General features: G+C 43.1%; 1 protein-coding gene across 2 annotated transcripts in view; it reads left to right on the top strand.

The window, feature by feature from the left end:
- The first annotated feature begins 4579 nt into the window (after positions 1 to 4579).
- LOC138800934 (putative methyltransferase DDB_G0268948) overlaps positions 4580 to 14947 on the top strand; it is a 53259-nt gene continuing 42891 nt past the window's right edge. The window contains exons 1-2 of one of the 2 annotated variants that reach the window (XM_069983192.1): positions 4580 to 4755; positions 10579 to 10707. The gene's annotated coding sequence lies outside the window, so the exon portion shown is untranslated. The remainder of the gene's footprint in view (positions 4756 to 10578; positions 10708 to 14947) is intronic. The other variant, XM_069983191.1, reaches the window with a different exon arrangement.

Here is a 14947-nt window from a genome sequence, read left to right as displayed (position 1 = left end):
TGACAGCTTCTGAATACATTTCTTGCTCGTAAATTATTCACTGTTTAATCCAGCTATTTCACTGTGTTGAAAACTGTGATGTTGAAATTCTGGAAAGTTAGGATTGCACCATAATGGAACATTATCTGTCACACCCAGTCTGTTTTGCCTTGTATCAAAATCTTAAATATATAAATAGTTGACTAAGTAGGTCTCATTCATTTCCAATTGTAGGGGAGAGAGTTTTAATTTAGTGTGGCAGCTGGGAAGCCAGTGTCCAGTATCACAATTAACTGGGTGCTGTTTTTTTTAATTATACAAAGTCACTGGGTGTGCGTTATACCAAGTAAGTGGGGGCTGGCGGGGCATTATACCAATTCTCTGGGTGTGCATTATACCAAGCTACTGGGTGCTGGCTGGGCATTATTCCAAGTCTCTGGGTGTGCATTATACTAAGTAAGTGGGGGCTGGTGTGGCATTATACAAATTCTGAGTATGTGCATTATACCAAGTCAGTAGGTGCTGCCTTTCAGCAACAAATTGCTGCTGGTAGTAGCTTTAGAAGGTTGTTCTATCACAGTTGAAGGATATCCTTCTCCGTGATATATACTGTGTGACGAAACAATTCTATAGCCTTATATCACTCAAGAAACCAGGAGAATAGTGAAAAAACTCACACAATAAAAACCCTTTGTTTAACCATTGTGCAACACATCTAACTATCCTTCTGATATTGTAAAACCTTCAAAAACAGTTATCAGCCAATCACCATGCGTGTCCTTAAAAATGGAACACGAATTCTACTATTACTTGTCACAAAAGCCAGTGACTAAAAACCCCATGGCTATGGTAACAAGAAGGGAAATTCCCTCTTTGAGAAACATAGTCATGGGGATTTGTGCCTGGATAATCCTGTTTTGGGGTATGGGTTGCATGGTCCACTTTGTGGAGGCATTGAGCTGCTGTGGATAATATATGCATTAGAGATGATCGAATACTATTCGATCGAACAGCTATTCGATCGAATAGTACACTATTCGAGGTATTCGACTGCAGTCGAATAATCAAGACAAAATGCTGTAAAAATTCGATTCGTCCTCTCACATCCCCTGGTGCTTTCTTTCCAGCCAATAAACATGCAGGGGGGAGGGACAGGCAATAGGAATAGGCAGGGATTTAAAAAAAAAAAAAACATTAACTGTGATTGGCTGGCTAAACCATGTGACCTCCTGAATAAAAGAATAGTGATTTGAGATTCGTGTCACTTGCTGTTTGGAGCTAGAGAGGGACAGACTGTAAAGCAGGGAGAGGAAGGTTTTAGGGGAAGTTAGGTAGGAAGGGACCCTCAAAAGCCCTTGTTAGGGCTAAAACTATAGAAAAACAGAGATTTACAAGCTGTTGTGACACAGGCAGTGTGTAAACACAGTGGGGGACATTTATTAAGGAAAAATGGGTATTTTTCAGCGGAAAATAAAATGTATTCGAAAATGACCGTTTTGCGAATAAAATATTCGCATCTGGCCACTTTCCGCCCCGTACACCAGGGGGGCGGGGTGTGGAGGGGGCAGAACGGGGAGGCGAGTCTGCTCTATTCATGATTTGTTTAGCTAAAAAATAGTCAGGAAACCTACTCCAGCTCTGAGCTGGCGTAGGTCTCTTGGCGCGCGCACTTGTGCGCATAGGATTTATGTAGAGGCAGTGCACCTCTACATAAATTTCCTTAGTGTCAGAGCTGCGGGGACATTTTTAAGTTGGCACAGAAAACGCCGGACTTAATAAATGTCCCCCAAAGTGTGTACCCAGCTGTATACATTGTGTGTGGGATATTAGCTGTTATCTTGCTACTACAGATTTGCAACTTGACCACCTCGGCCATGCGTCCTGTGAAGGTGTTGACCAGCCAATTATTTTCAAAATCAATTCAATATCCGGTATATGGCTGTATACTGTGAGTGTGGGATAATAGCTGTTATCTTACCTTTACTGATTAGCGCAGTCTGCATCCTGTGAAGGCGTTGACCAGCCCTTTAATTTGATTATTTTCAATATCAAATTGATATCCGGTATACGGCTGTATACTGTGAGTGTGGGTTAATAGCTCTTAACTTGCTTCTACTGATTTGCGCAGTTTGCATACTGTGAAGGAGTTGACCAGCCCTTTAATTTAATTATTTTCAAAATCAATTCGATATCCGGTATACGGCTGTATACTTTCAGTGTGGGATAATAGCCCTTATCTTGCTAGTACTGATTTGGTGTCGCCGTTGGAGATGGGACCAGGCATGGCCGTGTGTAATAATGGCCGTAACCTGGTGGCAGCTCTGGAGCTTGGAGAACTCCAACACATTCCATGCCTTGCCCACATTTTTAATTTGGTGGTGCAACACTTTTAAAAGACTTACCCCGACCTGCCGGAGCTACTGGTGAAGCTGCGGCGCCTATTCGCCCACTTTCAGAAGTCCACCGTGGCGGCTGTTAGCCTTAAAAAGCTACGAAAACACCTGCGTTTGCCCCATCACAGGCGATGTCACCACTCGCTGGAATTCTACATATCATATGTTGTCCAGGGTGTGTGAGCAGCAGAGAGCTCTCATGGAATACCAGCTCCAAAACCCACAGTTGCCTCCAACTCAGCTCCCTCAGTTTGCCAACCATGAGTGGCCATGGATGGTAGACTTATGCAAAGTTTTAAGGATATTTGAGGAGTCCACCAAGAGGGACAGCTGCGATGATGCCATAGTGAGCGTAACCATCCCACTCCTATGCACTGTTAAAGCATCCCTCATCGTCATCAGGGAGAGCGCAGAGGAGGCCGGGATAGGAGGACACGTGACAGAACTAGACAGTCACACTACACTCCTGTCAGATTCTCAACGTTGATTCCTGGAGGAAGAAGAGGAGGAGAAGGCTGTTGGCCACACTGTCGGCGAGACTAGCAGTGCAGTTGTGTGCGTCCCATTGGTCCAGCGAGGATGGAGCAAAGAGGAGGCAGAGGAGGAAGAGGAGGCGTAAATATTGAGCGATCCTTCTGGTGGGGGCAGCTAAGTGATGGCAATTCCCAGCCTGGCAGACATGCTTCCCCTGCTGTCCCATATGCATTCCAGAGATGTTGGCATCCTTTCCTAAGGTTTCATTGTGCACTTGGTGACCTCCTAGTGGTTGAATCTTGATTTCCAGGTCCCAAGGATTTTTCTCCCATAGACTATTATGGGATTGGATATTTGTTCGAAAAGTCGAATATCGGGAGCTATTCGAATCGAATCCAATCAAATCGAATATTTCACTATTCGCTCATCTCTAATATGCATGTATTGCAAATGGTTTAATTTATCTAGCTCATGGGCAGTAAGTCTAAAAATGTGGTTCTTAGAATGTAAATTGACTGTGTATTTCCTGCTGGATTATCGTATAATTGGGGGTGAAAAGGGGAAACATTACTTGATATTTTTAAAAAAAAGTAAATACTTATGGTGGGCAAATATTTTTATGAGGAGTTTTCTTAAAGAGACACAGGCAAGTGCCGAGAAGCTGATAGCTGGCTGATGTTGGCTCAATGGTTAGCATTGCAGCACTGTGGTCCTGGGTTCAAATCCCACACCGGGTAATGTCTATCAAGAGCTTGTATGTTCTACCAACGTTTGTGTGGGTCAGTTTAGGTTTTCAGCCCAATATGCACAATGTAAATGAGCCTGGAAGTTCACATTTAGATAGTTATAGGTTATTATAAATATATTGTAATGTGTTGTATATAGTAGTGTATATAGTTCATTAACTCTTTCCCTATAACTTATCCTAGCGAATTTGAAATTGGTGTCTCGTGACAAATTGAATCATCCTTACTTGCAGAGATGGAGTTGCGCTATGGTAACTGCACCTGTTGTTGTTTATGGGTAAAAAGTGGCATGGCGGTCCAGGTTCTTCCAGGCAATGGGGAGGCGGCGTTGCTGACGCATATATGTAGTACCTGGGTTTTTACCCAAACCCAACCCATTTTATGGTCACAGATGCTAAAGATAGCATGATGGTAGCCTCCGAGACATAAAAATTGCCATAATACTGACCTTAGTGCGCGGTTCTTTATAGCAGGCCAGACTGTTGTTAAGCCCTGCCACTGCCTTGGGTTACCCCTCGAGTGTGTGTGCCTTCCCGAACACCAGTAGACTATCTGACACTGTACCCCTTCCTCTTTTGCCTTTGGAATGACAAGCTGTGGATGAGACCTGATGCTGGCTTGGTGTGACAAATACATCTTCATTCCCTAAAGATGACGATGACATCTGGGGCCCGAGATTTCATGTAGGGTCTGCAACATCATTATTGTAGTCTAGAACAAAGTTATCCTCTCCTAACCTCTCTTTAAAGTGGAATGTGGTACAATCCCATAGATTTATCATAGGCTGCCCCCGTCCCCCCTTGCTCTCCTGACTGCTGTGTGGCCTGTAAACCAGTGGAGTCTGAATCTTTAGATCTTCAGGGCAGAGCAGCTGAGACTCTGGGAGAAGCGCTAGGCTTGACAGAAGCTCTCTTGCTGATTCAAAGCTGACTTGCAGCCAAGATATTACAGAAGACATTGCTGGGGAAATGTCCAGCCCTTGAAGCAAATTCTCATTGGCACTGCTTTGTGAGAACCCTTCTGATAATTGCTGGCTCTGGGATTGACTACTGACTGCAGTGGAGCTGGAACTTTAAAGGATCTTTTCCACAACACCTGCCTGACTAGTATTCGCCTGATGACTGGGACTTACTGGGAGCTGCAACCTTCATCCAAGCCTGTTTGTATCCTTCAACATATTACATACCTATTGTCAGGATGGTATCTTTACAGAGCATTATGCGCCCCTCGGCTCATGCTGTGCGGCCGAGAAGGCGCTGAAATTCTTGTATTCTGTTTGTGTTTTTGTTTGCAGTGTGTGAACACTGGTTTATATGCTCACCTTTGTTGGAAGACACACCCGAATTCACCTGCTGAATTCTGTCTGGCCATGTCATGGTTAACCTGTGTTTTGGTTCTGCTGTGACTGACAGGTCATCCTGCCAGTGGATTTGTTTTGTTCTCAGGTGTCTGTGCTTGGAGATCAGGGGGATGGTCCAATTACGTTCTGGATCAGAACCCTGGCCTCTTATATACTAACCTCAGTCTGGGATATCATTGCTGGTTATTGACTAATGGTACTTTTACACGGTGCGATAATTCGCCCGATCGCACGATTAACGATTTTGAAAGAACGATGTTTTTTTTATAACGATCAACGGAAAATTCGCTATACGATCGTTTTGCGATCGTTTAAGCCTATCTCACACATAGGTGAAATCGTTGAAAGACTGTTTACACTGAACGATCTGCGAATTTTTTGCGAACGCTCAACGATGATTTGTGAACATGTTGAAAGATCGAAATGAGCGATTTTTCGCTCGTCGTTTGATCGTTCGCTGCGTTTACATGTACAATTATCGTTCGAATTCGTCCGTTATTGTGCAAAAACGAACTATCAATCTTTCCGTGTAAAAGGACCATTAGTCTCTGCCTGCTTGTGGTTCTGTTTCTTTGCTTCTCTTGACTCCTGCTTAGTATCTTTGACCTCCGTTGCTTGCCGCCTGACCCTGACCTTATTGCCTGTTTTCTGACTACGCTTTTGGATCCGATTTTGTACTTTTGCTGCCAGACTGTTGTGACCCGTATTGTGGACTATTCTTCATTGTGTTTGTCTGTCTGTTTTGTATTTGTGTTCCACCTAGCCAGTGCAGGAAATGCCGCCCAGTTGCTCGCCGCCATCTTAGGGCGGATAGTTGCAAGTAGGTAGAGGACAGTGGGCTGAGCTTAGGGCTAACTGTCTTGTCTTGTCCTGCTGTCCGGTTCCTAACAGAATAACCAGCCTTACTTTTTTTTTCCTCTCTTCTCTCTCTCCACCTTGCTATGGACCCTATGATAGCTCTGGTTAAGCAAATGCAAAGTCTCAACCAGCCAACCAACCTTACGCAATGGGTGCAGCAGGTAGAGTCTTTCCTGGGCCAAAATGCCATGCTATCTGCTGCTGTTCCCCCAGAACCTCCTGTGCAGCTTCCTGATAGGTTCAAGGGCGAGAGAAGGGCCTTTCGAATCTTCAGAGAGGGATGTAAGTTGTTTTTCAGACTTTGTCCCCGGTCCTCTGGGGATGAGAGCCAGAGAGTGGGCATTATTATGTCACTCTTACAAGGACCTCCGCAGGAGTGGACCTTTTCTTTGCCTCCAGATGCCACTGAATTGTCTTCTGTGGATCAGTTTTTCTCTGCATTGGAATTACTGTATGATGACCCTGACAGGGCAGCAGCAGCTGAGAGGCAGTTGACAGTTTTGAGACAGGGCAAGCGACCAGTGGAGGAGTATTGTGCCGAGTTCCGCCAGTGGTGTGTTCCATCCGGATGGAATGATCCTGCGCTTAGATGCAAATTTAAGCAGGGGTTATCTGATGGCATTAAGGATGCCTGGACAGGACATCCAGATCCTTCCACCCTAAAGCAGGCCATGAATTTGGCTATTCACATAGACCGTAGGCTTCATGACAGACATAGGGAGAAAGTAGGCAATGACCCTTCTAAAACCTCTGTCCCCTGCTCTGTCAAACACTCTATTGTTATCCCTGATATACATGAGGACAAGCCCATGCAGCTTGGACAATTAGACGCCAGGACCAGGCGAGAACATTGTAGACATAACGGTCTATGTTATTACTGTGGTGACAGTAGCCACTTCATCAATTTCTGCCACAAGCGTCCCAAGCAGCAAGCTAACCGGCTCCTGGATCATCGGCGTCCAGGTGACTCCCAGGATAGTCACTTGGGCGCACAGGTACCCTCATGTGAAATAAATATTTCAAGTCCTACTGTAACTGATTTGCCCATATCTGATGTGAATTTATCATGTTCTTCTGCTCGTTCCGTCAGTAAACCTGTTCTCCATGCCATGGACTCTTCTTCTGATGAATGGGAGTCAGATGGCAATCTTCTAAGTGAAGTTGAGTCCTGTGAGGGTCCTGAGGTCACTCATAAAAGGGGGGGTACTGTCAGGATAGTATCTTTACAGAGCATTATGCGCCCCTCGGCTCATGCTGTGCGGCCGAGAAGGCGCTGAAATTCTTGTATTCTGTTTGTGTTTTTGTTTGCAGTGTGTGAACACTGGTTTATATGCTCACTTTTGTTGGGAGACACACCCGAATTCACCTGCTGAATTCTGTCTGGCCATGTCATGGTTAACCTGTGTTTTGGTTCTGCTGTGACTGACAGGTCATCCTGCCAGTGGATCTGTTTTGTTCTCAGGGGTCTGTGCTTGGAGATCAGGGGGATGGTCCAATTATGTTCTGGATCAGAACCCTGGCCTCCTATATAACTACCTCAGTCTGGGATATCTTTGCTGGTTATTGACTTAGTCTCTGCCTGATTGTGGTTCTGTTTCTTTGCTTCTCCTGCTTAGTATCTTTGACCTCCCTTGCTTGCCGCCTGACCCTGACCTTATTGCCTGTTTTCTGACTACACTTTTGGATCCTATTTTGTACTTTTGCTGCCAGACTGTTGTGACCCGTATTGCTGACCATTCTTATTGTGTTTGTTCATTTTGTCTTGTCTATTGTTTTACGTATCCAGGCCAGGGATCGCCACCAAGTTGTCCACTGCCATTTTAGGGCAGATTGCGGCAATTAGGTAGGGACAGTGGGCGGGGCTGAGTTCAGGGCTCACTGTCTCCGTGTGTTTGGTGTGACTGGCCCTGACACCTATTAGCGTGTGCTACATGATCTTAAACTCTGGCAACAATCAAATGTAGACACTTTTGATAGGGCCCAACTTTACACCTACTTATTTTTTCAAGCCCTTCATGTCAGCTATATGGCTTTATACATTCCAACTGCTGATGCCACTTGCAGGTTTTTTTTTTTTTCAAATCTATTTTTATCGAAATTTTTACATAAACATTGAACAAAAAGGGTACATTAAAGTACAGGTAATTATATTAACAATTAGTGATGAGCGAAAATGCTTGTCTGAGCTTGGTACTCGTTCGAGTATTAGGGTACTCGATGGTACTTGTCACTCCGACGAGTATCTCGCGATACTCGAGAAAATCTCATCATCCGTTTCCTGTAAGTTTCAGGGCTTTTTCTCAGCCAATAAACATGCAGGACACTCTTTGGTACATCCTGCGATCACGTGGGACCCATACAAGTCGATAGCAGCGTTTGACCCTGCCATATAAAAATCTCGGCCACCAAGGCTCAGCTTACATGTATGCTGGAAGAAATCAGGGACAGAGCTGCTGCTGGTCAGGGAGAGCTTTAGGGAGGAAATTAGCGTTCCAGTAGGCAGGGAATACTAGCGAAATAACCAAACAGCCCTTTTAAGGGCTTTAAATGATTTTTAAATTGTATTACTACATACTGCTGGCTGGGACTTGCAGTGCAGTTACCATGATTTCAGCAGGACACTGTGGTGATCGGCTGCAGGCAGAAAGGGGACATTAGGTGTTGCATACAGACCCCTAAGAAGTGCTCAGTACTATTTTATTGGGACCTCTACTATATTTATAGGTGTTTATAGGTGCAACCACCAACAGATTGTATCCCACAGCCCCCTAAAAACTAGTGGGCCCTCTACTATATTTCTTGATTTCTTACGCAAGGCATGTCTAAGTTCACTACTGCTTCCACAGTGTAAAGGGGGTGTCACAGAGTGTATATAGGTGCAGCCACCAAAAGATTGTTTCCCACAGACCCCTAAAAAGTAGTGGTCCCTCTACTATAGTTTCTGATTTCTGTACAGAAGCCTCCAGACTTGATTTTCACAGCTGAGTAGTCTGATTTCTCTCCCTGTCTGGAGCCTGGAGGATCAGAGTGCCAGTCCAATGAGGATCTTGACCTGGCTCTTGGTCAGCATAAAACAAAGCTGAGGCAGTCTCTCAGCGCTGGCTATTAGGTTAATACCCTGGTCCCAGCTCCCTCTTGTCTATTCTTGCCATCCCCGTCCTAACTCCCTCTTCTTGCTCGACTCTGTTACCTGACCTCTGGCTTTGACTTTTGACTATCGGATTCTTACTGGTTTTTGTACTGCGCTGCCCGTTTGGTTTTTACCCGGCTTGTTTGACTATCCCATTTTGTGTTTGTTTGTCTGTCTTGTTCTGTGTGCACATATTCAGTGCAGGGAACGTCATTGTGGTTGTCCACAGCTGCCTAGGGACGTTTGAGGTAAATAGGTAGGGACAGTTGGTCGGTTTAGCGTCCGGGCTCAGTATCTCACCCCTACCTGTCCTGACATAGCGGTTATATTGTGTTTGGATTATATTGTTGAGAGGCTGTGATAGTGGCATAATACTGCGACTTTGGCGTGTTAGATGCAGCCAGGTGTTCCAGAGGTGTCATTATGTACTTGTTGACCTCCAAGTGGTGGAATTTTGGTTTCCAAGAAACAAGTATTTTTCTCTCATAGACTTTAATGGGATTCGATATTCGATCAAATAGTCGAGTATCGCGGTCTACTCATAGAATTTCGAATATTCTAATATTTTACTTCTCGCTAATCTGCACTGACTTTCTACAAGTTAGGGACAAACCCATAGACTTCTATTGGTGTCTCCATGCCTCAATTATAGCCCACACTAGGACATGTATTTTTTGCAGCACAAATCACGGCCAAATCACAGATAAAATAAAGGTTGTGTCAATAGGGACTGTACTTTGGGACTGTACTCTTTGTCCACAATTATGGACAAAAATACAGACATGTGAATAAGGCCTGGAATAAAGGTGACCTGTGGCTTCTTCCAAGCTGTCTTTTAGATAGAGCAAATAACATTCCATATAAAATAACAATACATGACCTTAATTTTGTTATACTGTGCCAGCCGACTTTACATTGCGTGAACAGCTATTATTTCCACAAACAATAGGCATGCACATTATTTTAACACCCATTCTAAAGAACAGGCATTAAAATAACGATGTGTGGATAAAAATGAGGTCAATGTAATGCCACACCTGCAGTAAAGAACAGACACTGATTCCATTACAGACAGCATCTGTTCTATACTCAAAAATAACATTGTGTGAACATAGCTTTAGGCTATGTTCACACAACGTCTTTTCAGTTCCGTTAAAAAATTATGTCCGTCATTTTGAGTCCAAAATAACGGACGTCAGTTCTCTGGCCTCCCCTTAGTGCAATGATGGCTGCTGGTACATTATTCTAGTTCGGGGTTACTAACTGGCCTTTGGGTGTGGCTTATTTGAAAAGTCTACTGAATTTAATAGTAAAAAGGGAGAAAAAACGTTATTCAATACATTGTGTGCATTGGACGTCCGTCTTTCCATAGACTTCAATGCATTGCCATTGCAGTCAGTTAAATCGTGACCAACACGGACATTTTTTTAAATAGCAAAATCGGCTGCCTTTTCAAAATTTTGGACGTTGTGTGAACATAGCCTTTATAGTGTATAATGAATTGTATGGTATAATGAATAAGCCTGTTAGAATTAAATACTAAAAATGAATGTACATTGTTATGTTTTTTTTCCTCTGTTATGCAGAGTACTTTTTGTTTGTTTGCTGTACACAAGTTGTTTACTTATCTAGTGCAAGAAATCTAAGCCCTTCCTATTCCATTATTCTGGTCGCTTTTCATCTGTGTAAGTTTCAAGCTGCGCAAATCTTCTGAACTGTTCCCTCTTGGAATCTGCTGCCTTTTTTTCGTCATCTTGTCCACTTCAGGTTTGTTAAAACTCTGCAGAATACATTTTAAACCCTTAACGACCGTGGGCATATATTTAGGTCCTGCGGTCGTTAAGGGTGTTCAGACCGGGGACCTGATGCAGCCGTTCCCCGGTGTCTAGTGGCGGAGATCGCCCTCCCGGGACGTTGAGGAGCGATCCCTGTGTCTGCTGCCGGCCGGGGTCTGCGCCGTAATGGAGCTGATCCCGGCTTGGCATTCGGTTGCTTCCGGCTGCCTATCTCATCGATCTATGCTGTATATCCTATACAGCATACATCTCAATAAGAGATCAGCCCAGGGGGGCTTCTAGTATGAGTGAAAAAAATAAAAATAAAGTGTTGTTTCTAATAAAAAGCCCCTTCCCCTAATAAAAGTTTGAATCACCCCCCCCCCTTTTCCCATGTTATAAATAAAAATAAATAAATAAATATGTTTGGTATCGCCACGTGCGTAATTGCCCGAACTATTAATTTATCACATTCCTGATTTTGCACGGTAAACAGCGTAAGCACAAAATAATCACAAAGTGCAAAATTGCGCATTTTTGGTCGCATCAAATCCAGCAAAATTGTAATAAAAAGCAATCAAAAAGTCGCATATGTGCAATCAAGGTACCGATAGAAAGAACACATCATGGAGCAAAAAAATACACCTCACACAGCCCCATAGACCCAAGGATAAAAGCGTTATAAGCGTTAAAATGGAGCGATTTTAAGGAACATATTTTTGTTATATTTTTGCCATCAGATAAAAGAAAAGTTATGCGTGTTACATATTGTGTACTTTATAAAAAAATTCAGCCTGTCATTGCGAAGTACAATTAGTGGCGCAAAAAATAAGGGCTCATGTGGGTTTCTAGGTGATAAATTGCAAGTGCTATTGCCTTTTGAAGTGTCACTGTCGTGAATTTTTTTTTTATTTTTTTAGAAAACAATAGTCCAGGCGATTTTGAGAAACTTTGTAATTGGGTTTATTAGCCGAAAAAAGTTTGAAGCTCTACCCCCTGTCTTCATTGTTCTCCTATGGAGAGAGCTAAATAAAAGACCAAAACAGGACAACAAAGAGTTAATCTACAAATACATCACCCTGTATCTCCTCTGACAGTGAGCACTGACCTCTCTGAGCTCTGATTACAGCGTTCACCCAGCTCCTGTCTGTAATCCCTTTGTTCTCAGCTTTCTGCTGTCGGCTAACTCCCCCCTCCCCTCTCCCTAGAACAGACTGGGTACGTCTGATGCAACAAGTCACAATTTCCTGATTTTTTGCAGTGGATGGAAAAGAGGAAGGAGGGGCAGGGACCTGGGAAAAGGCTTTTTAAATGCAGATAATGGCATATATATATTTTTATATATATATATATATATATATATATATATATATATATGACACAAGGAGGGAAAAACGAAATTGGCCCAATCCTCAAGGGGTTAATGTTTAACATTATATTGTTTTAATATGTTATTGTTACTGTGTATTTGCCATGGGACCTGCCATGCAACTGCTTGTAAAACTGCCATAGGCCGTGGATGTCTCGCTAATGGGCTCTGTTTATATGCACTATGTAACTACGTAATAGATACATAAAAATAAGGTTTTGCAACTTTACTTTTGGACCAAAGCACGGAAGCACTTTTTTTTTTGGAAAAAGAATAATGACTAATAAAGTGGCAAAACTGGTTCAATCAGCTCTGAACTACATGCCCAAAAGTATATATATATATATATATATATATATATATATATATATATATTATACACTCACCGGCCACCTTATTAGGTACACCATGCTAGTAACGGGTTGGACCCCCTTTTGCCTTCAGAACTGCCTCAATTCTTCGTGGCATAGATACAACAAGGTGCTGGAAGCATTCATCAGAGATTTTGGTCCATATTGACATGATGGTATCACACAGTTGCCGCAGATTTGTCGGCTGCACATCCATAATGCGAATCTCCCGTTCCACCACATCCCAGAGATGCCCTATTGGATTGAGATCTGGTGACTGTGGAGGCCATTTGAGTACAGTGAACTCATTGTCATGTTCAAGAAACCAGTCTGAGAGGATTCTAGCTTCATGACATGGCGCATTATGCTGCTGAAAGTAGCCATCAGATGTTGGGTACATTGTGGTCATAAAGGGATGGACATGGTCAGCAACAATACTCACTGTAAACGAGTAGGTTCACCCCTCAACCATAATAATGCTTATTAATAATTCTGGTCCATACCTTTCAAAGAAAAGTGTCCCATAGCATCTAGAGCGGTGCAGACAAAGTCCAGGAGCTTGCTGGACGTAAGGTGCATAAGTCCAATGTAAGAATTCTCGTAGCACTCAAGCTCATAAAATCATGATCCTTTATTATTCACGAACACGAATACATCCAAAAAACACACAAGATGTGTACAGCAACGCGTTTCAACGTGACCGTCTTTTTCACAGCTTATACACCAAATATATAAAATAGCTCATATATATATATCAAAAAGTAAAAACAAGAAGGAAGTTCCACACTTACCCCCTCCTCCGAACCAGCGTCTAGGTGAATGTAATGCGCCAAATGTGTCAAATCAAGACGCGCTTGTAACACCTGCATTCAGGCGCTGTGGTGGTGGGGCAAGGTAATCCTCCTAGTGGATAAACATGAACATTACACACTGCACTGCAAACAGAAAAACAACTCGAGATAGACATAATCATTTAGTGTCGCAACATTGTAAATAGCTAATAAATATACATTAAATCAGTTTTGTAGTTTAGTCCTTTAGGGAAGCGAGTGTCCAAGTTTAATATCCAGAAGGCTTCTCGATTGAGGACCTTCTGTGTCCAGTTTCCTCCTCTGCAGTCTTTGTAAGCTTTTTCCAGACCAAAAAATATAAAATATTGCAAGTCCCCATTATGTACAGTTATAAAATGTTTTGCTGCACCTGATACATTTTCGCCTCTGCGGCCAATATCATAAATATGTTCTGCAATGCGGGTGTCAGGATTTGAACCTAGTGACTCCTGCACTCCAGGCTGCAGCTCTACTCACTGAGCCACTGAACCTTGCTGGACAGCTCCAGTTCTGAATATATTGGTCAAGATCATGTTTCTTTAGTTCCCAGTCTTGAATCCTTAATTGGCTCCACCCCTGGACTTCCTATATAAACCCAGCCTTTCCAGTTCCTCCTTGTGAGATTATTGTGCTTTTGCCCTTAATCAAGCTACTCCTTACTCTGCTCTGCTGTTATTACTTATCTGTGTACCGAACTCTGGCTAGTTATCTGACTACGATTCTGCCTTATCCTCCAACTATATTGCTGCTCTCTGTGCACCGGACTCTGGCTAAGTATCTGACTACGCTTTGTATAAACCTCCAAACACATTGCTGCTACCTGTGTATGGACTTCTGGCTGACTGCTGACCACGCTTGTCTCCACCACTTCACTGCAACCTGTGTAGCGACCTCCAACTAACCAAGGTTAGTCTCTTGTACTTTTGTCTACATCCAGTGTTGTTATTGCTATTGGGCTCCAACCCAGACTAGACCACTAGACCGTTACAGAATAATCTCACCTAAAATATGGAGTCTGCTCTGACAACTTTGAGGGAACAAGTTGCTGAATTACAAGCATTTGGTGCTACCTATCAAGAAAAGTTTTCTAAATTACAAACTGTAGTACTGGATCAACAAAAGGACATTATTGAGCTACAAAGACAACTTCTGGATGTACGTGGCTCTGACTCAAATCCACGCATGCCGCTGCCATCAAAATTCAATGGTGACCGTCAACGTTACCGTGGATTCCTTAATCAATGCCGTATATATTTTCAAATGCAACCTGCCTCATTTTCTAGTGACAAGAAAAAAGTTCTGTTTATCATTAATCTCTTGACAGATGAAGCTCTTGCATGGGCTTCTCCATATGTGGAAAAGGACTGTGATATTCTCAATGACCTAAAAATCTTTATTATTGCTATGAATCAAGTTTTTGATGATCCAAATCGTTGTGCCACTGCTGAAACTAAATTGCACAATCTACGTCAGGGTAGACGCTCTGTTGCTGAATATACAGCCGAATTTAGACGCTGGGTTACTGATACTACATGGAATCCAGCAGCACAAAGAAGCCAGTTTCGCCGAGGACTATCAGAGCAAGTGAAGGATGAGCTTGCCAGAGTAGAGACCCCAGATGATTTGGAAGCCTTTATTCAACTGTGTATTCGAATTGACCAGAGACTTACTGAAAGAAGAAAG

Source organism: Dendropsophus ebraccatus, chromosome 9 (assembly GCF_027789765.1).
Source record: "Dendropsophus ebraccatus isolate aDenEbr1 chromosome 9, aDenEbr1.pat, whole genome shotgun sequence".
Classification (NCBI taxonomy): Eukaryota; Metazoa; Chordata; class Amphibia; order Anura; family Hylidae; genus Dendropsophus; species Dendropsophus ebraccatus.
The sequence above is the reverse complement of the archived record's forward strand: the minus strand, read 5'-3'. Positions and strand labels throughout refer to the sequence as shown.